At 47.2% G+C, this 27,053-nt stretch overlaps 1 pseudogene; it reads right to left on the bottom strand.

The window, feature by feature from the left end:
• Positions 1-20,445: 20,445 nt before the first annotated feature.
• Positions 20,446-22,740, bottom strand: LOC136522672 (putative disease resistance protein RGA1; annotated as a pseudogene).
• Positions 22,741-27,053: the final 4,313 nt, after the last annotated feature.

Genomic DNA, 27,053 nt, shown 5'->3' with positions numbered 1-27,053 from the left:
CACGGGAAAAACAATTTCAGGTACAACATTAGTTTGTACTGTATGTTGACACTATAGCTTTCATCCCAACATTTTTGAAAAAACTTCTTAAAATAAACAAATGAGTTCCATTCATAATATTATACTATTATTACTAATTATCCAAACATGGCTGCGAATAGAGTAAATTATAAATGAAAGAGCTTCCTGTATAGTAACTATGACAATTTCTAATAGGAGCGGTAGTAGTAGTTCCCCTTTTGGCCGTGCTAGTTGCCACTCGCCTTGCGTACGATGTGGGCCGAGTTGTAGCAGGTCGGTTAGCAGTGGTGGCGCACATAGCAGACCGTCGTTGCTGCGGCGGACGCGGTAGGAGCAGGGACCAGAACGACCATCTTGGCATCAGCTGGACGAAGGCGGACATCCTTGTTGGTGGCCTCGCCGCATTTGATGCACTTCAACAGCACCATACGCAAGAGACAACAAGAGGAAACCGATCCACGACCAACTTCACAAGCGGCGTAGTACCCAAGTGCTAGGAATTGGAGTAGGACATACCTAAAAAAAGTAGGTGGTGCCAGTGCCGTCGATCCCTCCGATTGGCTCTAAAGTACGAAAACCCTTGAGGTTGCCCCCCGTGGCGAGGAGGCGGAAGGTCATCATACGATCCTCCGCTGTTGCCATGGCGCTCGGCTTGCCAGCGTGCTGGTTGCCCAATGTGGAGGGGCCGGTGGAGACGAAGACGACGAGGGGCCTCCGTTGCGCTCTCCCGTGGGTGTTCTCCGCCTTCGTCTCGCCGTCTAGCCTTTGGCGTGTATTTGTACGAACGTAGCACGGCCAGCCAGCCACATCTAGCGTCTCACCCTCACGCCGCAGCATCTAACGGCGTAAGATGATTCGCGAACTGAACCCCTCGCTGACAACGTGGCCTCACGAGGGAGGGAACTTAACGGCACCACACCGTTAGCCCGTTCGTCCCTTGCAGTTGAAGGATGCAACATTTTGATTCGAACACTACAAGAGATGTGAGGGTTTTTGACAATTAATCTATGTCATAATATATGAATTTTTTGTCAAATATTAGCATTTGTGACGTTCGTATGATGAAAAGGCTTGAGTCACAAACCATGCACCTTAAACCATGTTTTGTGTCATTTATACGTTTTCATCATAAATCTATATATGACATCGGTTTTGAAGTCATAAAGATTTATGACCTTTATTTCTACGTCATAGGTTCTAGACCTTGCCACATATCCATTTGCATATTGTACATATTTTAATTGGGCAAATCTCATTACAACCGCTCATAAGAAACAAATATAAACCTGGCTCATTTAACACATTGAGGCACAAATCAATGTTAAATCAGTCAATCAGAATCCATCGTATACAATTGAATTTCATTAATGACCAAATCCAACGTATGCTTAAATCAAAGTGTGCAAATCTATAACTAGCATAGATGACAGCACCCTAATCTATAACTAAGACATCTCTTGTAGTTCAAAAAAATTGAAGCAGGAAGGGGGGAGGGAGCTATGTCGGGAAGAATCCTCCGTGTGTCAGACGGAGCAGGGCGGAGCAGTGTGCTTTGAAACCAAAAGGCAGCGAGTTTTTCAAGTCCAGTCGCTGCTTTTTGCAAGACGATCACGCTTTCGATACATCCATCCATCATTTTCCTCTCTCGCTCTATGGTGGATGATCTTGCATTTCTTGTACCGTTTGCTTGGTTACTAGTATATACTGTTGTAATATAGTAGTTTAATCCATGTATACGAATTCCATTCGGATACCATAAAAATGGCAGTACATTTCGTATCTGTGGCTACATTGATATAGAAATGCTCCCATGCATAACGTACCGATAGGTGTTGATTAATATCGGGCATTCTGATCCCAGTCATATGGATATATTCTAAACTTGTTAAGTAGTAATTTGTAAACTTATTGGATCGGTTAACTTCATTTAATTTTATATACATTTAGGATGATTATGATTAAAATTATATGTAATTATGTCTAGATAGCTAGATCTATATTTTTTATTAATGTAATGTTCGGGACGTACTGTCACCATTGTAGGTCAATATATCCATGAAAAGCCTGCTTGGATTGGAAGGATCACTACTGGGAAACTGTACTTTGCCGAGTGCCAAGTGCTTTTTATCGGAGCACTCGGCAAAGAAATATTTTGCCGAGTGCCGCACTCGGCAAAATAAAGCACTCGGCAAAGGTGGCTTTGCCGAGTGCCAGGCACTCGGCAAAGCCTGGCTCTCGGCAAATCTAGGCTTTGCCGAGTGCTGCGGCACTCGGCAAAAGTCCCACTCGGCAAAAGGTGGCCGGCCCGTGACGGCGGCCACCTGCCGTCAGATTTTGCCGAGTGCCTAACGGATGGCACTCAGCAAATTTTTTTTATTATTTTTAAAAACTTATTTTGCCGAGTGTAAGCCTTAGGCACTCGGCAAATTTGTTTTTAAATTTTTTAAAACTTATTTTGCCGAGTGCCAGCGTCAGGCACTCGGCAAATTTTTTTTTATTTTTGAAAATCAACTTTGCCGAGTGCCCCCTGGGCCGGCACTCGGCAAAGCCCACTTTGCCGAGTGCCCCCCATGGCACTCGGCAAAAAATTTTTTTGATTTTGGGCCCAAATTTTTTTCTGTGGCCTTGTGACAGTATTTCAAACTCTATTGTAAAATTTGGAGCAATTTTGACTTTTTTTGATATATTTCATTAGTTTATTTCGTTTCGTCTAATTTTTTGGGATATTTCAAATTTGAACTGCAGGTACATGGAATAATGGACTTTGGTCATCCAAAAATTGATACTCATGATATTTAGGGTATGTTTAGTCCGTATCCAGGAAGTCACATGAAATCTCGATCATCTCGTTGACGTAACATGTCGAGGTACTTGCCGGAAATGTGATTTTAAATTATATAGAATGCAAACGAAGTTCGAAAATCCCGAAACTTGTCGAGGCGTCGTGTTATCACATGTGGAGGCTGTGGTAAAAAATTGTAAATGTTTCGAGCAAGTGGTGACGTCGGATGCAAAAAACCCAGACATCTCCACATGTGAAACGAAGTGATCACATGTGGAGATGTCTGGGTTTTTGGCATCCGACGTCACTACTTGCTCAAAATCTTATCAATTTTTTTACCACAGCCTCCACATGCGATAACACGACGCCTCCACAAGTTTTGTGATTTTCGGACTTCGTTTGGATTTTATATAATTTAAATTCACTTTTCCCGCAACTAACTTGACATGTTACGTCAACGAGATGCTCGAGATTTCATGTGACTCCCTGGATACGGCCTCAACATATGCTAAATATCATGAATATCAATTTTTGGATGACCAAATTCCATTATTCCATGGACCTGCAGTTCAAATTTCAAATACGCCGAAAAAATCAACGAAACGAAATAAATTAATGAAATATACCTAAAAAAGTCAAAATTTCACTAAATTTTAGAGTAGAGCTTTAAATACTGTCACAAGGCTACACAAAAAAATTTGGGTCCAAAATAAAAAAAAAATATATTTTGCCGAGTGCCATGGGAGCACTCGGCAAAAATGTCTTTGCCGAGTGCCGGGTCCAGGAGGCACTCGGCAAAATTTAATTTCAGAAAAAAAAAATTGCCGAGTGCCCACGGATGACACTCGGCAAAGTTTTTTTTTTAAAAATAAAAACAAATTTTGCCGAGTGCCCGGGCCAGTGGGCACTCGGCAAAGAAAATCCAAAAAAAATGCCCGCGGCCAAAATGGCCCAACCGGCCCACCCTCACCCCTCCCTCCAAACCCTACCTTCAGCCGCCCGTGCCCCCGACCCCCGCACGCGCCGCGCCGCCCGCCGCCGCAGCCCGCGCCCTCGCAGCCCGCGCCACCGCAGCGCCGCCCGCCCGCCGCCGCAGCGCCTCCGCGGGGGCCACCTCCCGCCCGCGCGCTCCTCCGCGTGCGCCGCCGCGCTCGCGCCGCACGCAGCAGCAGCGCCGCGCCCCCAGCAGCAGCGCCGCGCCCGCGTGCGCCCGCGCCCTCCGCCGGCCGCGCCCGCTGCCGGGAATGGCCGGCCGGCACCAGCCAGCCGCCCCATCCCCTCGCCCTTGCAGCCATGGCCGGCTTGGATTCGAGCCGAGGTTCACTGGCCGCCAAACTCTGCTGTCCCGTTCCTCCTCCCCATCTCCGGCTATTTTTTTCACTGATTCTCTGATTTTTTTTTCACTGGTCGGATCTGCATCTTCGCGGTGTCCGGACGGGTGGCGCGTGTGCCGCGGCAAGCTGATGTTTGGAATGTGTCTAATATTGATCTTGTTTTTGTTGCCTATTTCAGGAGACTGACATTTCAGATAAGAGGGCAATGGGGAGGCCAAGATGATCGATGAGTATGTGGATATCCGTGTTGAGATATACCAACAATGAATTATCATTCAGTAGCCTAGACAGCTAGCAAAGTAGCTCTTTAATTCAATAAAATTGCTTGCAAATTTTGACTCAGTCTGTGAATCAGATGCGGATGATGCACGCTCCCCGGACTAGGGTAGTTGCTGGCTCCTTTATCTGACTAGGATTAGCTATTTGGGAGTACAAAGTTGGTTCCCCTTTCAAGATTGGAAACAGATTGCTCAAGTAAGAGAAGTCTCAGAAGCTTGCATTGGAGCACTCTCAGAAGTGGTTATTGCTCAAGACCAAAGCTCCAGAGCCTACCTATTTAGTACAAACTTGAGTACTGTTTTCTAATTAGCGATGCACTAGATTGGTCTACAATTGACATATTAGAAAGTGTTCTGTACTTTTGTTCTATTTTTTTATCAGGATGCAGTTTGTTGTCTGAGAATTTTCCACCATATACAAGACACTAGCATAAATATCCTTTCCCCTGCACACTGTTGTAAACAGTAGGAAATTCTTAACTCACATGAGGTGCATAATTTTTCAGATGGTGAGGACAGAAGATAGGAGGGGTTGACGTGTTTACATGGCTAGTGATACAGGGCATGTTTGGAGTCTTTGCTGACCTTGACTTGCCTAGCCAGTCTTGCTTCAGATTACTTATTTGTGCCACTTCATCAAGCATATTCATTTCAAGTTAGGGTGGTATCTTCAAGTTTCCATTTTGTTGATATAAATTCTGATTGTAGTTATAAATTCAGAGCTGTCAAAATAATTGAGGTTTATGCTTGGTTAGAAATCACATCGTAACTGCAGTGATATATTGATTTATTTCAGTTCGCTGTAGAGATTCTTTTTTTGCATATAAATAAGCTTCTTTCAGTTCCACATATCAGACATAGCAAAGTGCGACATTTTTTCCAGCATATATTTAGCACGGATTGGTGAGGGAATGTGTGAGCTTACTTGAGTATAGTGTCAGGCATGTTTGGTCTAATTTGGAGAAATCCTTGTCTCTTTTTTTTTAGGTGTGAATGATCTTTTGCTTTCCATTGCAACAGTGTGTGTTGGTTTCCAGTCTGAATTCGAAGTTAAATAAAAAATATTCGTCAGACGTCACAATGTGTACGTACAGTAGGGATGTTGAACTTGATTAATGTGTGTGTGTGTGTGTGTGTATATATATATATATATATATATATATATATATATATATTGTCTATTACAATGGAATGTAAATATTTTTTTTTTTTTGCAATTCTCGGGGTCTTTGCCGAGTGCCATGGGCAAGGCACTCGGCAAAGATTTTTTTTAAAAAAAATATATAATTTCTTTGCCGAGTGCCTCGCCGCGGCACTCGGCAAAGTATTTTTTTTAAAAAAAATTCAGAAATTCTTTGCCGAGTGCCTAAACAGGGGCACTCGGCAAAGAAATTATTTAAAAAAAATAAAAAAAACTTTGCCGAGTGTCTGGGCAGGGGCACTCGGCAAAGTAATTTTTTTAAAAAAAAACTTTGCCGAGTGCCTGGGCAGGGGCACTCGGCAAAGTACTTTTTAAAAAAAAATAAAAAAACTTTGCCGAGTGCCTGGGCTGGGGCACTCGGCAAAGTAATTTAAAAAAAAAATTGCCGAGTGCTGGGTCGGGCACTCGGCAAAATAACCGTTAACGACCGGCGCCGCAACGGCCGAAAATATTTTGCCGAGTGCCGCCCCATGCACTCGGCAAACTTTTTTTAATTTTGCCGAGTGCCCCGATAAAAAGCACTCGGCAAAGACCCTTTGCCGAGAAAAATTTTGCCGAGCGGACTTTGCCGAGTACTACACTCGGCAAAGCCTTTGCCGAGTGTAAAAACACTCGGCAAAGCCACGGCCTGCAGTAGTGGATCACTAAAATAAACTTTAGATTAGTCACTTATAGTTTAGTTCTAGGCCATCTAAGCCGTTGTACCGGCCCCGTTCATCTAGCTGAAAAGCCAGACTGAAAAGTATTACTCGCTGATTTGGTGTGAGAGAAAAATATTGTACCATAAGTGATATGCCAGGCTGATAAGTTCAAGTGAACATGCCATGACTAATTGTTAATCCCTCTTTATATTCCACATCTAATAATATTACTAGATTAAATTTTACTAGTTAGGCCAACAACTAACCAAACAAGGTTAAACAGTGGAACAATGTTTACCAGTACGATTTGATCCCTTGCTGACCAAGGCGGTATGCCACATCTAGTATTATTGTATGCTGTATGGATACTAAAGGTAGCCCGCTTCCACGGTTAATTCCACCATTCATGACCATGATGATCCATCCAGCCGCAGCAGCGTCCGGAATCCGGATCGTACGCGCCAGCTATTGTACTCGACAGCGGTCCGTGCGCTGGAGCTCGCTTGGACAGATGACGGACGGCCGCGTCGGTGATACAGACATGCATCTCTCTTGCATGCACACGGTTAGGGGCTGTCAGTAGCTTAGCGGGATGGTTCGGATCCGGCCCGTCTATTTGCTGCACAGCAAAACCAACCGGTTGCACAGCAAAACGTAAGAAAGAGAGCAAAAGTCATAGAAATGGTTTCCTCATGAAGAAATCATGTCTTCTCACTTGTGTAACAAAGCTTTTTGCTCCCGGTTGGGAAACCCCTTTAGTCCCGGTTTCCCAACCGGGAGCACCAATCCGGGACTAAAGCACTACTAGAGAAACGGGTTTTAGTCCCGGTTGGGAAGGCCCTTTATTCCCGGTTTTCCCAACCGGGACTAAATTCCCGGTTTTCCCAACCGGGACTAAATTCTCGGGACTAAAGGTCCACACCTTTAGTCCCGGGTCTGGGAACCGGGACTAAAGGTCACCCACGGAAGAAAAAAATAAAGGAAATCCTCGAGGCCTCGCTTGCTCTACGTGAGATTCGAACCCAACACCTCTCTCCTCGCGCGTAGGTACATTATCAACTCAACTGCACACCACTTGTGACAGAGTCATGTGCGCTCTTCTTTTGAATAGACTCGTGGGAGACCTTTAGTCCCGGGTAAAAAACCTTTAGTCCCGGTTGAAGACACCAATCAGGACTAAAAGGTCACCCTTTAGTCCCGGTTGGTGTTACCAACCGGGACTAAAAGTTGGTGAACTTTTACTCCGGGTTGGTGACACCAACCGGGACTAAAGATGACTTTTAGTCCCAGTTGGTATTACGAACCGGGACTAAAAGTCCTTTAGTCCCGAACGCAAAAAATATCGAGACTAAAGGCTAAAATCGAAGTGGGTGAAAGGTCTGTTTTCTAGTAGTGAAGGTACCATCCTTTAGTCCTGGCTTGACGCCCGGGACTAAAGGGGACCTTTAGTCCTGGTTGAAAACACCAACCGAGAGTAAAGGGGGCCTCCAGGCCTGGCCAGGGACCGCCACGGGCAGGACATTGAGTCCTGGTTGGTGTTACCAACAGGAACTAAATGTCCCTCTCTTTTTTTTCCTTTTTCTGGTTTCTATTTTTTGTTTCTTTTTTCATTTAATGATTAGTTTTGATATTAAAATACATTTTTGAATACGCTGCTAATAGTAATATATATGTGTACTTAGCACGCGTAAGTTTTCGTTCGAACTTTGTACATAAATAACAAACGAATTTCTTTTTCTTCCATTCACGGATACTGATTGAAATTCTGTCCCTTACAAGGTACTCACAGTGTTCCACGAATTTCCTTTTATGTGGACCAAGTGGTTCGCCTGTCTCGATGTTGAATTCCGATATTATGTACCGGCCCTCCAGTGGTTTTTTCGGTCCTCGAACATTTTTGCTCTTCGCCGTTGTGGTCGTCGATCCAGAGGGCTACATATAAAAAAATAATAAATAAATATCTTTTGTACACAGAAATATATACAATATTTACATATAATATATATTTAGTATATATACCTCGCCTGTATTTTCTTGCAAAACATTTTCTTGCTCATTTTCAAGAGCTAGGTATTGACTTCCGTCATCAACATCCTGCTCACCAGCATTGGCAATAATATTCATCATTTCTTCCTCCATGTTGTCTCCCGGGGCATCCATATCTAACAAATTTAACAAAATTTAAGTCACATATATAAACAAGTCATATATATACAATAAGTCATATACAAATTTATCTAAGTCACATATATATAAACAAGTCATATATGTAAACAAGTCATATATGTACAATAAGTCATAAACAAAATAAATCTAAGTCACATATATAAACAAGTCATATAAACAAGTCACATATATAAACAATTCATATATGTAAACAAGTCATATATGTACAATAAGTCATATACAAAATAAATCTAAGTCACATATATAAACAAGTCATATATATAAACAATTCATATATGTAAACAATCATATATGTCAACAAGTAATATATGTAAACAAGTCATATATGTAAACAAGTCATATAAACAAGTCATATATATAAACAAGTCATATATGTAAACAAGTCATATAAACGACGAATTCGCCCTAGCGAGAACGATGAATTCGCCCTAGCGAGAACGACAATTCGCTCTAGCGAGAACGACAGGGCGAATTCGTCGTTCTCGCTAGGGCGAATTCGTCATTCTCGCTAGGGCGAATCGTCGTTCTCGCTAGGGCGAATCGTCGTTCTCGCTAGGGTATACAACAATGGGGCGGCGTTGCTCCGCATATACAACAACGGGGCGGCGTTGCTCCGCATATACAACAACGGGGCGACATTGCTCCGCATACAACACAATGAGGCGGCGTTGCTCCGCATACAACACAACGTGGCGGCGTTGCTCCGCATACAACACAACGAGGCGGCGTTGCTCCGCATACAACACAACGAGGCGGCGTTGCTCCGCATACAACACAACGAGGCGGCGTTGCTCCGCATACAACACAACGACGGCGTTGCTCCGCATACAACACAACGAGGCGGCGTTGCTCCGCATACAACACAACGAAGCGGCATTGCTCCGCATACAACATAACGACGGCGTTGCTCCGCATACAACACAACGAGGCGTTCCTCTGCATATATCACATACAAACACATATCGACGTACATAGGGGTCGGCGGTGACGATCGACGTACGTAGGGGTCGGCGGTGATGGGCGTCCGGAGGCGGTGATGATGAGGGCGATGTCGGTGGCTGGGCCGGGTGGCGTCGGTGGCGGCGCGAGCGTCGTGGCTGGCCGGGCCGGGGTGGAGTCGTCAGGGCCGCGCGCGCGGTGTCAGTGGCGGCGTGGCGTCAGGCGCTAGGGGCGTCGGGCGTCAGGGGCGTGGCGCGGCGTCAGGGGCGGCGTGGCGTCGGGCCGGGCCGTAGTGTGGCGTCGGGGCCGAGCGTCGGGGCGGTGGGGCATCGAGGCGCCGGGCCGGGGTGGTCGGGGGGCGGCGCGTCGGCGAGCGCGCTTAGTCGGGGCGTGCGACGTCGGGGCGGTGGGGCACCGGTGTGCGTGCGGGCGCTCGCGAGGTGCGGCGTCGGTGGCGGATCGGACGAGCAGCGGCGGGTCTGTTAGGGCTTGGCTCGGCAGTGGGGAGGAGGAAGAAGAGGGGCCGGGGCAGGCGCAGAGGCTATATAAGGGAGAGGACCTTTAGTTCCGGGCGCCACCACCAGCCGGGACTAAAGGCCCTTTAGTCCCGGGCCCTGTTAATGCCCGGGACTAAAGGTCGCACCTTTAGTCCCGGCTGGTGGTGGTGCCTGGGACTAAAGGTTTTTGGTGGGTAGCTAAACTGTAGTTTCGCTGCCCGCCAATTCATTAGGATTTTAATATATTTCTTTTTACACAAATGATAAAAGGATAGTTAATTGCACAGAAAATTAAATAAAAGACATAAAAATATTTAAAAAAATATATAGATTCTATTTTGCTTTATTGCACATAGGAAATTTATGTGACCTAAAGTTTTAATTTTTTTAACAAGTTTTAAACACAATATAGTGTTTAAATCACTATTTTGATAATGCAAAAATATAGTGTTTAATTAAATTCAGAAAAACTCTTGTGTTTCGACTGGAAATTTGTTTTCACATCATTTGAATGTGACATAATCCCACCATCAAACATAAATTTATTTTCACATCATTTCAACGTGACATAATCCCAACATCAAACATAAATTTGTTTTCACATTATTTCAACGTGACATAATTCAACATCAAACATAAATTCACAATTATTACATAATATCTCTAATACACACTATTGAACATCAATATATATATCAAGTGGGCACAGTAGTGAACTTCTTCTTGACGTATGTCCCTTGGTTATGATCGCGCCGTAACCATGGAGTGTCATCATCGTTTAGCTGGATGCTAGGGTCTTTATTCACTGTGAAGGGTGAAATTCGGTCATCCTTTTCATAATCTTCTGACATGTCTGACTTGTCTTCGATTCCGACGATGTTTCTTTTTCCTGAAAGAACTATGTGGCGCTTTGGCTCATCATTGATTGGGTGGTTGTCGTTTTTCCCTCTCTTTGGTTTTGTAGACATGTCCTTGGCATAGAACACCTGAGTCACATCCTTCGCAAGGACAAATGGTTCGCCTTTGTACCCAATATTGTTGAGGTCCACTGTTGTCATTCCATACTGGTTGTCGACTGCTACGCCGCCTCCAGTCGTCTTTACCCACTGGCACTTGAACAAAGGTACCTTAAAATGAGATGCATAGTCTAGTTCCCATATCTCCTCTATGCGACCATAGTATGTTTGCTTGTTCCGACTAGGGTCGGTGGCATATATGCGGACACCACTGTTCTGGTTGGTACTCCTTTTATCTTGTGCTACTGTGTAAAATGTATTCCCATTTATCTCGTACCCTTTGTATGTGAGGATATGCCACGATGGCTGTCTAGCCAACAAATACAGCTCCTCATCAATACTCTCATCACCCTGACATTCTTTTCGCAACCAGTCACTGAAAGTTTCCATGTGTTGACGCGTAATCTATGCTTCAGACTTCCCTGAGAACTCAGATCGGAGGAGGTTCTTGTGTGTCTCGATATACGGATCTACCAAGGAGGAGTTCTATAGAACTGTGTAGTGTGCTTTATTGAAATAATCATCACCCTTACCAATATATGTTTTCTTCCCTAGTGTCCCCTTTCCACTTAGTCTTCCCTCGTGTCACGATTTAGGAACGCCAATCGGGTTAATATCGGGAATGAAGTCAACACAGAACTCAATGACCTCCTCTGTTCTGTAGCCCTTGGCGATGCTTCCTTCTGGCCGAGCACGGTTGTGAACATATTTCTTTAGGATTCCCATAAACCTCTCAAAGGGGAACATGTTGTGTAGGAACACATGACCAAGAATAGTAATCTCCTTGACCAAATGAACTAGGAGGTGTGTCATGATATCAAAGAAGGAAGGAGAGAACACCAACTCAAAGCTGACAAGACATTGAACCACATCATTCTGTAGTTTCGCTAGATCCGTTGGATCGATTGCCTTCTGAGAAATTGCATTGAGGAATGCACATAGCTTCACGGTGGCTAGACGTACATTTGGTGGTAGAATTCCTCTTAATGCAACTGGAAGCAATTGAGTCATGAGCACGTGGCAGTCATGGGACTTTAAGTATCCAAATTTCTTCTCTGGCACATTTATTATACCCTTTATATTCGAGGAGAATCCAGATGGTACCTTAATGCTATCTAGGCATTCAAACAAGTTGTCCTTCTCTTCTTTGCTAAGAGTGTAGCTGGCAGGACTTAAGTACTGGCGTCCATCATCTATCTTCTCTGGATGCAGGTTGTCTCGTTCTTTCAAACACCGTAGGTCCTGTCGTGCTTCAATTGTGTCCTTAGGCTTCCCATATACGCCCATGAAGCCTAGTAGGTTCATACAAAGATTCTTTGTCAGGTGCATCACGTCGATCGCGCTGCGGACCTCTAGGACTTGCCAATAGGGTAGCTCCCAAAATATGGACTTCTTCTTCCACATGGGTGCGTGACCGTTGGCGTCCTTTGAAACAGGTTGGCTGCCAGGTCCCTTTCCAAATATTACTTTCACATCATTGACCATATCGAGGACATCCTCACCAGTTCGGTTGCGAGGCTTGGTCTAGTGGTCTGCCTTACCTTTAAAATGCTTGCCTTTCTTTCTTACGGGGTGATTTGCAGGAAGAAATCGTCGATGCCCAAGGTACACGACCTTGCGACACTTTTTCAAGAATATACCTTTCATGTCACCGAAACAGTGCGTGCATGCATTATATCCCTTGTTTGATTGTCCTGAAAGATTACTTAGAGCTAGCCAATCATTGATTGTTACGAACAACAATGCTCGCAGGTCAAAGTGCTCCTGCTTGCTCATCCCACACGTGTACACCTGGCTTGTTCCACAAAAGTAGAAGTTCTTCAACTAGTGGCCTTAGGTACACATCGATGTCGTTGCCAGGTTGCTTTGGGCCTTGGATGAGCACCGGCATCATAATAAACTTACGCTTCATGCATAACTAGGGAGGAAGGTTGTAGATACATAGAGTAACAGGCCAAGTGCTGTGACTACTGCTCTGCTCCCCGAAAGGATTCATACCATCCATACTTAAAGCAAATCTTAAGTTTCTTGCGTCACTTACAAACTCGGGGAATTCTCTATCGATTGCTCTCCACTGGGACCCATCAGCAGGGTGTCTCAATATATTGTCTACCTTACGGTCTTCTTTGTGCTATCGCAACAACTTTGCATGGTCTCTGTTTCTAAAAAGACATTTCAAGCGTGGTATTATAGGAGCATACCACATAACCTTGGCAGGGATTTTCTTCTTGGGACGTTCGCCCTCAACATCACCAGGGTCATCTCGCCTGATCTTATACCGCGACGCGTGACATACAGGACATGCATCCAACTTCTCGTACTCCGTGCCACGGTAGAGGATGCAGTCATTAGGACATGCATGTATCTTCTGGATTTCTAATCCTAAAGGGCAGACTACCTGTTTTGCTTCGTACGTAGTGCTGGGCAATTCGTTATCCTTCGGAAGCATCTTCTTTTGGATTTTTAGTAACTCCGCAAATCCCTTGTCAGATATACCATTCTTTGCCTTCCATTACAACAATTCCAATGTGATACCTAACTTTTTCTGCCCCGCATCACAAGTTGGGTATAGCAATTTCTTGTGATCCTCTAGCATGCGGTCGAACTTGATCTTCTCCTTTTCACTTTCGCATTCTCTTTGTGCGCCACGAATGGCCTGACCAAGATCGTCAGCGGGCTCCTCCTCTGCCCCTACCTCTTCTTCAGCGGGCTTCTCCTCTGCCCCCACCTCTTCTTCAGCGGGCTTCTCCTTTGCCCCCACCTCTTCTTCAGCTTCCCCCATTGCAGTATCATTGAAGGCACCATATTCAGCAAAAATGTCATCATCGCCCCATTGTTCTTCTTCACCTTCTTCCATTACAACTCCGGTTTCTCCGTGCTTCGTCCAACAAATATAGTTTGGCATGAAACCCGACTTGAACAAGTGTGAATGAAGAGTCTTTGAGTTAGCATATTCCATCATATTCTTACATACGGCACATGGGCAGCACATGAAACCATCGCGTTTGTTTGCCTCGGCCGCACGTAACAAAGAATGCACGCCGTCCATGAACTCTTGGGAGTGACGATCAGCATTGTACATCCAATGCCGACTCATCTGCATTACATGACATAAATACCGTATTAAAACCTAGAACATAATTAGTTAATTATACAATATGCATACCACCACAAAAGCTATAAATTTAAGAAAGCCTCGCTACAATGTAGACAATCCCAACTACCACTAAAAACACTAAAGCTAAAATGCACTTCAGCAGCACAAGGATTTCGCGACCAATCCCAACTAAAACAGACAGATCCCCCGTTTGTTCAACATCTTTGGGCTTCTTCGGCTGGATCACTGCCTCATTAGCCGCCATATCTGCCTGTTGTGCAAGATATTTTTGCACGAGTTCAACATACTCTTTCTCCTAGTAGAAGCCTGAACATCCAGTGCCATCCCACTGAAATTAAAACAGAAAATTAGAACTTTAATCACAACCATCATGAAAATATGTATAAACTAACCATAGTCATTAAATACGATAAAATAACTCACATTGCGATCCGGACACTTGTAGAAAATGCGATCCTTGTTGGGACCCTCCTTCTTCACTTGTACTCCATCACAATCTTCATCTCATCACAACACTTGCCGCATGCAATGAGTGGGAGGCCCGGTCTAAGTCGCTTTGGAAACCCATGAGAGGCCGAGGACCCGGAAGCAGTTGCCAGCTACTCTCTATACTCATTTTTTAATACACTATAAATTTCTCATTTTATAAACAAATAAAATTAAAAAAACTCTAAAATTCTCTATATCTCTAAACAATGAAGTGTGCTATGCATGCTACAAATGAACGGTGAATACTAGTTTTTAATAGCTACTTTAACCTTCCTTCATGTAAATATGCAAGCTTGAAGTGATTTTGAGCTTAAATTGCTTACAAATGAAAAAAAACCACAATAAAGAACCATATATATATAGTGAACAAAATGAGATAAGACAATGGTGAAACATGAGAGTATGAAGTTGGTAACCTTTAGAACCGAAGAATCGACGGAGGAATCGAAGAATGGATGGAGAAAGAGCAAGAACACGGCTTAAATTTGAACTGAACCTCTCGGGCGGGCTCGGGGGGATGAAGACGGCCAGCAGGATTTATACGGGGGGCCTTTAGTCCCGGTTGGTGTATCCAACCGGGACTAAAGGTCACTTTCCAGTCCCGGGCCACGCCACTTGCCGGGACAAGAGCTTTACTCCCGGTTGGAGTTATTAACCGGGAGTAAAGGTCGACCTTTAGTCCCGGTTGGTGGCTCCAACCGGGACTAAAGGTCCCCTGCCACAACGGCCTGGCGCAGGAGCCGTTGGGCAGGGACCTTTAGTCCCGGGCGCAATATTTCCCGGGACTAGAGCCTGGTTTGGCCCTTGGATCAAAGGTCTGTTCTCTACTAGTGTCTCTTGACCCAATGCACCAAGAAACTATGAAATCGTCATTGGGGAGAAACCACCAGTTCCTAGCGGGCTCGTGCCGCACTCCCATTAGAGGAAGAAGATAGAGTTGGGAGAAAGAAAGAGAAAATAATTATTACTCATAGAAATTATGGGTTGGAAAGCAATATTTTTTTGGTGCGGTATCCTATGTTATAGAAACTACTAGTTTCTTTTATTGGAACTGCCCTAATAACAACATTTGTCGCGCCACGTACAGATGACCAGCGGAACGCCCTCCTACTTCTCCTATAGCGAACATGGTATGTCCACAAGGACCTGTCTATGTGAAAGAATCAGTTGTCTTCCTTCTCAGCTATTGGGAAAGCCTGTACACAGGGGCCAACCCACCCTCGTTGTGGAGATGACGCCAAAGGAACCGAACCCTGCTGGACGGTGTCGACGCCAGCATCGGGGACACGGCGCAGAGCAAATCTAGACCGAATTAACATGGCATCCCCAACCAGCCGGATGGGTGAAGATCAACGTGGATGGCTCTATACATGGCCAAACGGGCGGCCCGGCCCTGGCACGGCCCTGGCACTATGCGGCATGGCACTACAGTAGCACGACACTATGCGGCACGATGTTCTACCGTGCCGTGCCGTGCCGTCTCGGGCCACCGTGCCGAACTCTCGGCCTAGGCACGGCACTACGGCTCCTTAGCCGTGCCGTGCCGTGCCGCGCTGTGCCCATAGGCACGGCGACCCGCCGTGTCCATGCCAGCCCGTGGCTGCAAGGGAGGAGCAGAGGAGCTCGCCGCGCCCCGCCTCGTCGTCGGCGCGACGAATACGCCGTTGTCGAGCCACTCCTCGGCCCCCCGCCCACGCGTCCTCGTCGCCGTCGCAACCGTGCCTCACATGAACGCCGCCGCTGTGCCTCATGCCGCCATCGTCTTATGGCCGCACCTTAAGGAGAAAATGAACAGGGGAGGGAGTGGCCTGGGAGCTGGGACACTGTCCGCCGGCCTACGGAGCGAGATGCGGAGGACGACGGGAGGAGTAGCGACTAGAAGTTTTTGCGGCTGGGACTCAGACTACTAGATTGAAAGAAATGGTGGCTGGAAGAGAAAGAACGAGAGAGAATAGGAGGGACTTGCTTTTATACCTAGGTCAAATTTAATCCAACGGTCAGAACTGCTACCATTCAATCCAACGATCGAGAATAATCGGGATACCATCGTGCCGATCCATTAACCGTGCCGTGCCCGTGCTGGCACTACGGGTCGGACATGCGGCCCAGGCACGGCCCTAGATCGTGCCCGTGCCGGCCCTGGCACTATGGACAGCATGCTCGGGCCATGCTAGTGTCGTGCTTTTTCGGATCAGGTCGTGCCGGTCCATCGTGCCTGGCCGGTTTGGCCATATATAGATGGCTCCTTCGTGGAAGCGTCGGGAGAGGCCGGTGTGGGTGTTATTGCCAGGAACGAGGATGGCCAGGTTGTCTTTTCAGCATGGAGATACTTTGATAAATGTGGAAGAGCAGCAGAAGCAGAAGCGTTGGCCTGCGTTGAAGGACTCCAGAGGGCGGTGCACTGGGGGTTACTCAAATTGTAGTCGAGACGGACTGTGCAAAAAATGGTGTCAGGTGAATTTGGGTGTCTATTTCTCTTCTTAATGATTAATGGAAAAAACCACCTAGTTCCTCCTAGGTTGGATCTCTTTTTTTTGTTTCTATTTGTGCCCTTTTTATTTTCATTTTTATTAATTTTATTTTTTGTAAGATTTTCCTCGTGAGGCCATCACTTTTTCTCGTGAAGCTGGAGCAATTTTCTCATGATTTTCGGACAATATCCGAGCGATTGTGAAGCAATGCTTTTGCTTCTTTCTCATCTTTCACCGTTTGATGCTAACGTAAACATCTATGATGATGCGTCAACGCGTGCTTAGTCGTTCTGTCTTGGCAAGCATTGTCTGTTTGTCTTGATGCAATGCAACCTGTCATGCTAGCGAGGCGGTTGGACTGGGGCAGATGGTGTCGTCATGGCAATTGGCATGGGTGTGTTATCGACTTCTCGTACAAGAGTACCTGCACGCCGACTCGTTCTGGGCAGCTTGCATGGACACGGTCTCAGTCTCTCAGATTGCTGCCTATAGTTGAGAGGTCTCTGTAAGTCTCATTCTAGGCGGCGTGCATGCCAATTGTTCTTGGTGTCTGCTTCGATATTTTGCGTGGACTGGCCGAGGTAAACTATAGTAATGTCAGTTAACTCCACCAGAGGAACCTCCGTGTAATCATGTGTTGGCACCGATGTGTCGGTTTATGACGTGGCTTTCTTTAGACCAAGATTATAGTACTTAAATATTGCAATTTTATAGTTTGTTAGGATTTGGACAAAAATAACCTGATAATTTATATGAACCGCTAATGTACACTGTAAGTAACACATAACAGTTGTCTCCGGCAACTGAATGATGCCTAGAACGGCAACCACACTTCCAATTCGTTTCATCGAGACGAATAACCAATCGTCTCTATATGCATGTGTGCTCAGGCTCAGGTCAACAAGACAGCAATCCCCGCAGCACGAAGCACAAAGCCAACTGCCAGCTGCTGGGTCGAGCTAAGCTCAAACGCTTAAACCACCACCAAATTAAAGCAGGAGCGTAGTTTGTCGTCCGTGACCGCGAGCGAGTGGCTCCATGGGCCTCCTGTCTTCTTAGCCGTCATCGGAGCTCCGAGGGACAAATGAAGGAGCCAAGGTTGGGAGCAGCGACACAGCAGTGAGCCAGTAAGACTTCACCAATTACCACGACCGCGAAGCTTCTCGTTCGTTCCCCACGGTACAGTAGAAGCAGGGCGATTTCAAGGCGATTCTCGATCCGCCGTAGTTGAACCGGCCGGCCCCTGCTTCACCGGCGTCACTCTGACGTAGTAGGAGAGGTGTGCCTGGTCCTCAGCGGTGGCTACTGTGTAGATTATTAGTTAGTATGATAGTAGTATTTTAGGTTTCAGTGGTTGTCCCATGGCATCTTTTGAGAGGTCTGTCATCTTCTCCTTCCTCCAGGCGATCTCGGATGACATCTGCTTTAGCAGATCTATCTCTGGTGGCTCTCTTGTGAGGTATGTCTACTACTTATCCGAGGAATCGGGTTGGTGTTGTTGCTCCCGCTTCGGCGGTTCTATCTCCTGTTGGTTTGTTTTCATCGTCAGATGGGTCAGAGATGCCTGTGATTCTTGAGGCGTCAGATTCCCTCATCATCGGCGATCAGGCCTGTTCGTTCAACGTTTCAAGAGCATATCGAGTTATTGATATGCTGTTTGTGCTGCCGTTCAAGAACTATAAAGTTTCTTCGTCGAGAAGGGTGTCGGCTTCAAGCTGCAAGCTCGTCACGTTCCTCTGCTTCTTCGTGCAGCAGTGGTTCAGCCGTGTGGCTCATCCGATTGCCGATGACGAAGATAGCTGGGAGATTCCTTGCAAGGACTTGAGTGTATTTTTTACTTTTCTCAATGATGTCTTTGTAAGGAAGCCAATGTAATACTCTATCCTATGTGAAATAAACCCTGGTTCCTCTAAAAAAATCAGTAAGCCAGTAACATAGGAAAGGAGGAGCCACTAGGCCTAGTTTCCTCTTTATATATGCATAGACCCAGCCCAATGTACTTCTTACCTAAGGTTCATTGGAGGACCCTGATGAGGCCCATTTGACACAAATACATGCACCAACTCACGAAGAAGCTAACCAACAAATAAAGTAGCATTTTTTTTTCAAATAAACAATGCCAAGAGAGGTTATTATAGTTGTAACTTAGACATATATAACCAAGCAAAACGTACTAAGCTGCGTAAGCTCACGACGTTTGCTATAACACAGATTAATAGTACATTTGCAATAGTTCAACCCACGCCCCACTGGAACAAGTAAATGTGCAACTTACATTACACTTCAAGCCACCTGTGTAGTCCAGCTTATTTTTTAGACGACGAAATGGTACTGACATTGTCACGACCACGAAAAGAGAAGACCACAAACACATATGCATGATGCCCGGAAATAGGTAGCAACCAACCATACGGGTAAAAACCACAATAGCGACACCACAGGAAGCGTGCGCGCTTAGCTGAGAGCTCACTGCATCGGTGGCGTACGGCGTCCTGCCACGATTCAGGAACAGCAGAGAGCTTGCCGGGTTCTCAACTCTTCCTGTGCATAACAGTAGGCGGAGGAACAGAGTAAGATAAACCAGTACTATCTTTGTTTGTGCAAGAAAAAAAGTGAATTTCTATTAACCAACAAGTAAACCACAGCCGATAATTGTACCTTTTAAACACCACCCCATCAATCCAAATCTCAAGGACATGACTGATCAGATAATAATCCTCTCCAGAACCCACTGCACATCTCCTACTCAACGCAGGGGATTCACGAATCATGATTCTCTTAAGAGAAGTGAAGTCTTTGACTACACTTGGCAGCCTCTCCAATCCTTTGCAATCGCCAATGCCAACATATTCAAGAGAGGATGCTGCAGATTTGAAGCTCTCTGGAAATCCCACCAACTTTGGAAGAGCAACAAGATTGAGTGCACGAAGGGAGCACAACCCGCTCATGGCTTCCTCTGGTTCCATCAGATCAAGCACAATACAATTATTAATAACCAACTTCTGGAGTTCGGAGAGCTGACTCATGGCAGAGGGAAGAGAATGCAACTTTGGACAGTCGAAGATGCGTAGGTCTCTGAGGGAAGCCAAGCAGCCAAGTCCCTCTGTCAATGATGCTAGCTCAAGGCAGTTCTTCAATTGTAGAACTGACAGAGAAGGCCAACCACAAAACCCATCTTTTAACAAATGTTTCTGCTTTGAAGTCAAGAAGAGAAACGTCAGGTTAACAAGTCCATGCACGTCTCTTGGTAGCTCCACTAGTTGGTTACACTCACTAAGATGGAGCGTTTGTAGATTCACTAGCTTGCATAAAGAATTTGGTAGGTATTTGATTTTTCTATTCCATTGTAGATCTAGATACCTTAGGTGCCTTAAATTTCCAATCGAACTTGGCAGCTCTTCAAATCCAGCATAAGAAAAAACTAGGACACGAAGGTGCTTGAAAGTTGAGAAAAGGTCTTCAAGAAAGGCTTTACTCACAGTACCATAGCTTTGTGTGCTTATAAATGTCCTCGCCCTACGGGCCCTTTTTAGCTGCTTTGGAAATTTCATATCCATTGAGAAGTCTTGGCTGTCCCACTCTAGGTGTCTAATTCCTCTCAGAGACATCAAATTTTTTCACAACTGACAACTGTATGTTCCTTTTGGGACACTTTTATTGAAAAGGTCATGAATAAGATCATGCATTTTACAATACTGTATAGTAGAGTACAAAAATAATATACTGATCTTGTAAAAGTGATCTTCCTAAAAGTTCATGACAGTATTCTTGGCCAATACTGATAATGTCATTGCTTTCCTTTCCTCCGTCCAACAATCCTAATGCCATCCAGAACATAACAAGATCTTCTGTAAAAAGGTTGTAGTCTTTTGGAAAAGTGGACAAGGAAGCAAAACATGCCCGTAGATGGGGTGGTAGTGCATCATAACTTAGTTTTAGTGCTGCCAAAATTCCAACGTTATCTTGCTTCACATTCCATAATTTCAATTCGTTGATGCGATGCCACTCTCCAACATCTCGACTGCTTAACAACTGGGAACCCAATGTCTTTGCAACCAAAGGGACACCATAGCATTTCTCAACAATTGACGTGTCCAATTTTTAACAACTTAGCATCCCTTTTTTCGTCACCTTTGAATGCATATCGGAAAAATACTTCCGTGCACTCTTCTTGTGGTAGCTTTGCTACTTCATATGGCTCCAGTGTCTTCACCACTGATGCAACATTTGAACCACGTGTGGTTACTATAATTACACTTCCATTACGACCACTACATAGAAGGCTTCTCAAGTCTTCCCATTCACTCACTTCTTCATTCCACATATCATCTAGCACAAGAAAATATCTCTTTTCATGTAAAATCCCACGCAACATACACTGTAGCGCCTCAAGGTTTAGTTCTTTGTGGCTTGCACCAGAAGATGATTGTATTATGTCATCCAAGATCTTCTTAAGATCATATTACATCAGAGACACATGCCCATAACTTCATGTCAAATTTGTTGGTAATCTGCACATCATTGTAAATTAGTTTGGCCAATGCAGTCTTCCCAATGCCTCCTAAACCAACAATGGGAAGTATAGACAAAGGACTCGTGGAATCTGCAGCAGCTAGAATCCTTTCAACTATCTCATCTTTAGCACCATCTCTCCCAATAATGTTTGGTTCAATGATGGAGTGCGTTTCCCTACTACTACTTTTGGTTGCAGGGAAATCAATTAGCTTTTCAGCTAATCCAAACTGTGATTTGTTGGCTGCTATCTCATCAAGATTATCACGGACTTCTTTTATTCTGTGACTCAGTTCGAAGGGAGAAACCAGTAGATGTCGAAATTGAGCACATAAACCTTTATGTACTTCTTGCTCCCGAACTCTGGTAGCCACATCATCCATTACATCATCTATGTTGTATACTGCGTCCTTCAAGTTGTCCAACCACTCTTGGAGGGCATGCGAACTAGACTGCTTGCTCTCGGCATCTTGAAGAACAGCACAAATCGATCTCAGTGACCTTTCCAACTTCCCTATTTCTTTCTTGACGTTCCAGGCCGACTTGAGCTCATTAACAGCCCATTCTGTACCAAAGGATGTGACCTTCTGGAGAACAGAGGTTGCGAAGTGTGATAAAATAGCCTCAGCCATATCAGAGTGTCCGGCAATCTAGCCACTGAAAGCAAAAGAAAAACATCCATCAGGCTTTTACACTTACACAGATATGTATTTTGTTTTGTGGAACTCATCGATGCAAAACAAGGTTTCATGCTTGGATAGTTGCAGAAACAAAACAGAGTATATTTGGAAGATTAAATGCTACTAGTACCTTGATTTATTGAAGAAGAATACGGGGCCTATTTGCAGCAGATTGTAGCAAAGAACTAGTAGTAGTATGGAACTACTAGTGGTGCCATGTCGTCTAGTTTAGATGAGGCGAGTAGCATGGAGACGCAGTTCACGTCATATTCGTGATGTGCTCCTTGCCTTTTGAGTCACATGCTTGACAGTGAAGGGAACTGAGAGTTGAATGCAGAAACATCAAACAGGCAAGCCACGAAGAAGCAGCGTTCTAGTTAAGGTTAGGTTCTCTGAACAAAAAAGGATATCAAGATTGAACTGTAACGACGCACATACCAGGGAAACGGCGACTGAGAGCGCAGTAGTAGTCACTGATCCCCTAAGCGGTCCGAGGAGAGATGCAATTCTTGCTTCTTGTCCGTTCTCCCTGCCGGCGTTGAGGATTGAAATGCCGGGCAATGCAAGAGACGACTTGAGGTCGTCTTTGTTTTCGGAGTAGTAGGTGGTGAGAGCTAGCGATAATGATCGACTTCAGCAGACCGATAGAGTTAGTGATGCATCTTTCCGTACGTGCAGTAAAATATACGAGGTGTTTGCCTTTCCACCACGACAATGGGGGAAAAGACGAGCTGTTTCAAAAGTCTGCACGATAATTCGCGGCTTTGGCATCTCGACGCGCCAGCGCGTGCTTTGTCTGAATTGTTAATTAAAGAACCTCACCTGCCCAAGCATTGGTTCCATCAAAGCTTTTTTTTAGCCAGCAAGAAAACTTGCATCGCGGATCAACGGCCATGAGACGGAGCACATCCAGCACCTCGCATGATCAGGCAAACCAACCTAGACGACTTGAGGGCTGAGGTCGTCTTTGTTTTCCGCGTAGGTGGTGAGAGTAATGATCGACATCAGCCGCCCGGAGTTAGTGGTGCATCTTTCGTGCAGTAAAATGAACGAGTTGGTGTGCCTTTCCACCACGACAGTAGGGAAAAAGGCGAGCTCTTTGAGAATTCCACACAATAATTCGCTGCTTTGGCATCTGAGACGCGTTAGCGTGTGCTTTTGTCTCAATCGTTAATTAATGAACCCCAGCAGCTCAAGCATCAAGCTCCATAGAAGCTTGCATCGCGGACGATGGCCATGACACGGAGCAGATGATCCACCTACTTGCTGTTATTGCAGGGATACCACAGGAAGTGTGTATGCTTATCTCAGAGCTCACTGTATCGCAGCATGCTCTTTTAGCCAAGGGACGTGCTAGCGCCCGGAGATCCGACCGGATAGGATTCCGTCGGACGGCCGATTCCCGCGCGCACCTGCACAGTCCACCCTCCGTCCACTAATTCGCCCGGCCCGCATGCGCATCGCACCGTCGTCGCGTCCGTACAACTCGCAATACGCCCCGTCCGCCTCGACTTGACTCGCCCCCATCCACGCACCCCACCCCCATCCGTCGCCCCGCCCCGCAGGCGCACCCCGCCCCATCGTGCCCCTGACCGCCGGCCCCCAGCACGCTGCGTGCCACGTCCGCCGGCCACCGGCTCGCCGTGCCCCATTCCCGTCGCCCGTGCCGTGCCACCATCACTCCCCCATGCCCCTGACTCTCCCAACAACATGAAACTAGTGCAACATGAAACACTTGAATGCAACATACGTTAAAAACAGATGAAACATCTAGAAAATACACTTCCAACATATGTGCGAAAACATATGCAACATCCATATAGAACACTTGCAAGTTGTGTTGAAACTTGCGGTTTCTAACTACGTGGAAGAGGCCAAGGCCTCCGCCTGACGGACGGTCGGCCTCGGGCGGAGGCTTGGGAAGGAAAATGACAAAGGGGGAGAATGTTGAGTAAGGGAATGACTCGGAAAACTAGGGTTTCATTAATTCATTCACCAACCATCGCCACGGTTACAAGTGTCCCCTATTTATAGGACTCAACTACCACATAACAGAATTTATTACAATGCCCCTCAACTACTACAGTACATTCCTGGAATATTCTGCTGCTAGCCTTTTAATCGCGGGGCAGTCCCGCCATGCCGTTTCTAAGCAATGGGCCTCCACGAGCGGTCGGCCACTGTAGCTGGTCTTCGGCCCAAAGGCCTGGCTCCCCGGCGCCGGCCTTCATCCCCACGGCGTGCCGCTCCCTTGGCGGGCCTCCGCCGGGCAGTCGGAGACGCTCTCCGCGCGCCGCTGGCCTTCGCGTTCAGGGGCACGCTGTTGCCTCGGAGAGTCCCCGCCGGTCCGGGCGGAGACATCACCAGCTGGTCTCCGCCCGGCCCCTGGCCTCGGAGCCTTCGCCCTTAGTGGCGCGCTGTTGCCTTGGAGGGTCCCCGCCGGTCCAGGCGGAGACATCATCTGTAGGTCTCCGCCCGGCCGAGCATGGGCCATGTTGGCGCGCTTGCGCCCACCGCGAGCGCCCGCGCTTGAGTACCTGCGCACACTTGGGCAAAATAGTTCGTTTGGTTAGTTTAGAGATAAGGCTGCCTCGGCCCATAATACCGGAGACGCCCGCCTGAGCGGTCGGCGGGGTGCATGCCTGGCCTCGGCGGAGTCCGTGATGACCCCTCGAGCACGGTCAAGAAATCTCCTAGTCAGCGCCCGATCTTCGCCCGCTCGAAGACGCCTTGACGACACCCCACGGTCAAGGGCCTTCGCCACCCGCCAGGAGCCATGCTACAACAGTTCCCCCCTTTTGAGACCATGGTTCGCCAGAGCGTGCCGTGAGCTCAAAACGCATTAGCCGAAGGCGTGCGCGGGGGCGGAGGCCACTTTCGGCGTCTTCGATCGAGACCCCGCCACTTCCCCCCTGGCCCGCTCTGGCGTAGCCGTTGGTCTCATCGAGAATAGCCGTTGGGCGGCAAATGTAGCCGTTGCCCCGCGTCGCGGCCGTTTCCACTGTGTCAGAGTCCGTTACGTTCTCTGCGATTTTTTCGGAGGTGACCGTTGTGCGGCGGGTGAAACTTCCAGAGATGACCGTTGTGCCCGCTGCCTATATAAGGGTGCTCTTGGTGGCGGGTCCCCCCACACACCGCTCACTCGCTTTCATTGCGTCAGAGAAAACGTTCTCTGCCCTCTTCGCTTTCGCCTCTCGCTGCCCTTGCTCGCTCCGTCTTTCTGTTTGCATCTCGCGCATAGGTTGCTGTCGCGGTGGCTCTCCTTTCCGCTTCCACCCAAACTCACCGGCCTGCCTTCTCCAGACCCTACCGCCGCCTTCTCGGCGTTAGGGCCGTCAGCTGGGGTGCACGCTTTGAGGAGTGCATGCTTGCCTCTGCCTCCGCGTTGGAGTTGGAAAAGCTGGTGGAGGAGGATTTGGGGAGCGTCTCTGCGTCCATCGGAGACCTAGTCGCTGCGGACTCTGGGGACATGGCGATAAAATCTTGGGACTTTGGCCCGTCCTCTATTACTGAGGAGGCAATCACGGAGATGCTGAAGGAGTCATGTTTTCCTTCTTCCTGGGTGAAGATCCCTCCACCGGGTTAGACTGTTCCGGAGCCGGAGGAAGGATATGCGGTGGTCTTCCGGGACTTCTTCACCTGCGGCCTCTGATTTCCTTACATTCCCTTCCTCCGCCGAGTGTTGGAGACCTTCAACGTTTAGCTCCATCATCTGACTCCCACTGCTTTCCTGACTCTTAGCAAGTTTTGCTGGGCGTGCGTCTCTTATGGTGCCGAGCCAGATGTGGACACCTTTTGCACGTACTATGAACTGTAGAAGCAGCCGAAGAGGAAGAAGGAGGTGCGAGATGGCAAGGAGGTGGAAGTGACCTATCAGTACGGTAGTTGCACTTTCATGTCCAAGAGGAACCAAGGTGTGGATCGTCTGGAGATATCTTTTTGCCAGAAGGGCAAGTGGGACCGCGACTGGCTCGAGCAATGGTTCTACGTGAAGACTTATGGGGTCCGCAGCACAACTGAGGATGGCGAGGAAGTCTCGGAGTATCCACTGACTTCTCGGATGGAGGAGATGGCGCCACACACGCGCGTGGATCCGCCGAAGGAGGTGTCTCCGACGCGGGAGGCCTGTGATCGGGCTTTTGCAGCCGCGTCCCGCTACTCTGGTGGTCACGATCTGGTGGAGGAGATCATGGCCTCCAACTACTGGCCCTTGGGCAAAAACAACCCAGCTTTTCAGCTGGAACAGGTCAAGGTTCCCGTTTTCGGGCCGGAGGCCGGGATTCCGTTCCCTCGCTTTGGTCAATCTTTGGGGGAGGGAGTAATGGAGGACGGTTTCGTCTCCGAAGTCGAGGAGGCCGCGATAGGGTTGGTCGGCAAGATTTCCGAGCGTGAGTACACGTCTCGGATGGCCGTGGCAGGCACCATGCCGCGGCTTAATCGAGTTTTTGAGGAGGTCGGGATTATCTACCGGGAGCGCGAGGTTCCCGCTGAGGTCCTGGCCTCGATTGAGAAGAAAAAGAAGAAGCCTATGCAAAGAATGTTACGGCGGAGGCTGAGTCTAAAAAGAAGAAAGGCGTCGTCGGCTCTCGGGCGCCTGTGAAAAAGAGGAAGAAAAGCGGAGCTCCGTTGATCGCGCCGGCCTTTTCTTCTGCTGGCAGCGCGGGCGCTGCCTCCGTTGGCAACGAAGACGTCGAGAGCTCCTCCGCCCCATCAGCGGATGCTCGAGTTGTGAGCGGAGGGGATCGTAGCGCTCCCGCAGCTCTGGTGTGCCCAGCGGGCGGAGCCATGAGCGGTGTCGGGCGGTCGAAAACCGGCGTTGCCCCGGCGCGCTTCTCGCATGGTGCTACGAGCGTCAGCGAATAGCCGGAAGGTAGCGCCATCGAGCCT

Source organism: Miscanthus floridulus, chromosome 18 (genome assembly GCF_019320115.1).
Source record: "Miscanthus floridulus cultivar M001 chromosome 18, ASM1932011v1, whole genome shotgun sequence".
In the NCBI taxonomy this organism is placed as follows: domain Eukaryota; kingdom Viridiplantae; phylum Streptophyta; class Magnoliopsida; order Poales; family Poaceae; genus Miscanthus; species Miscanthus floridulus.
Note: the sequence above shows the minus strand (reverse complement) of the source record. Positions and strands in the feature narration are given on the sequence as shown.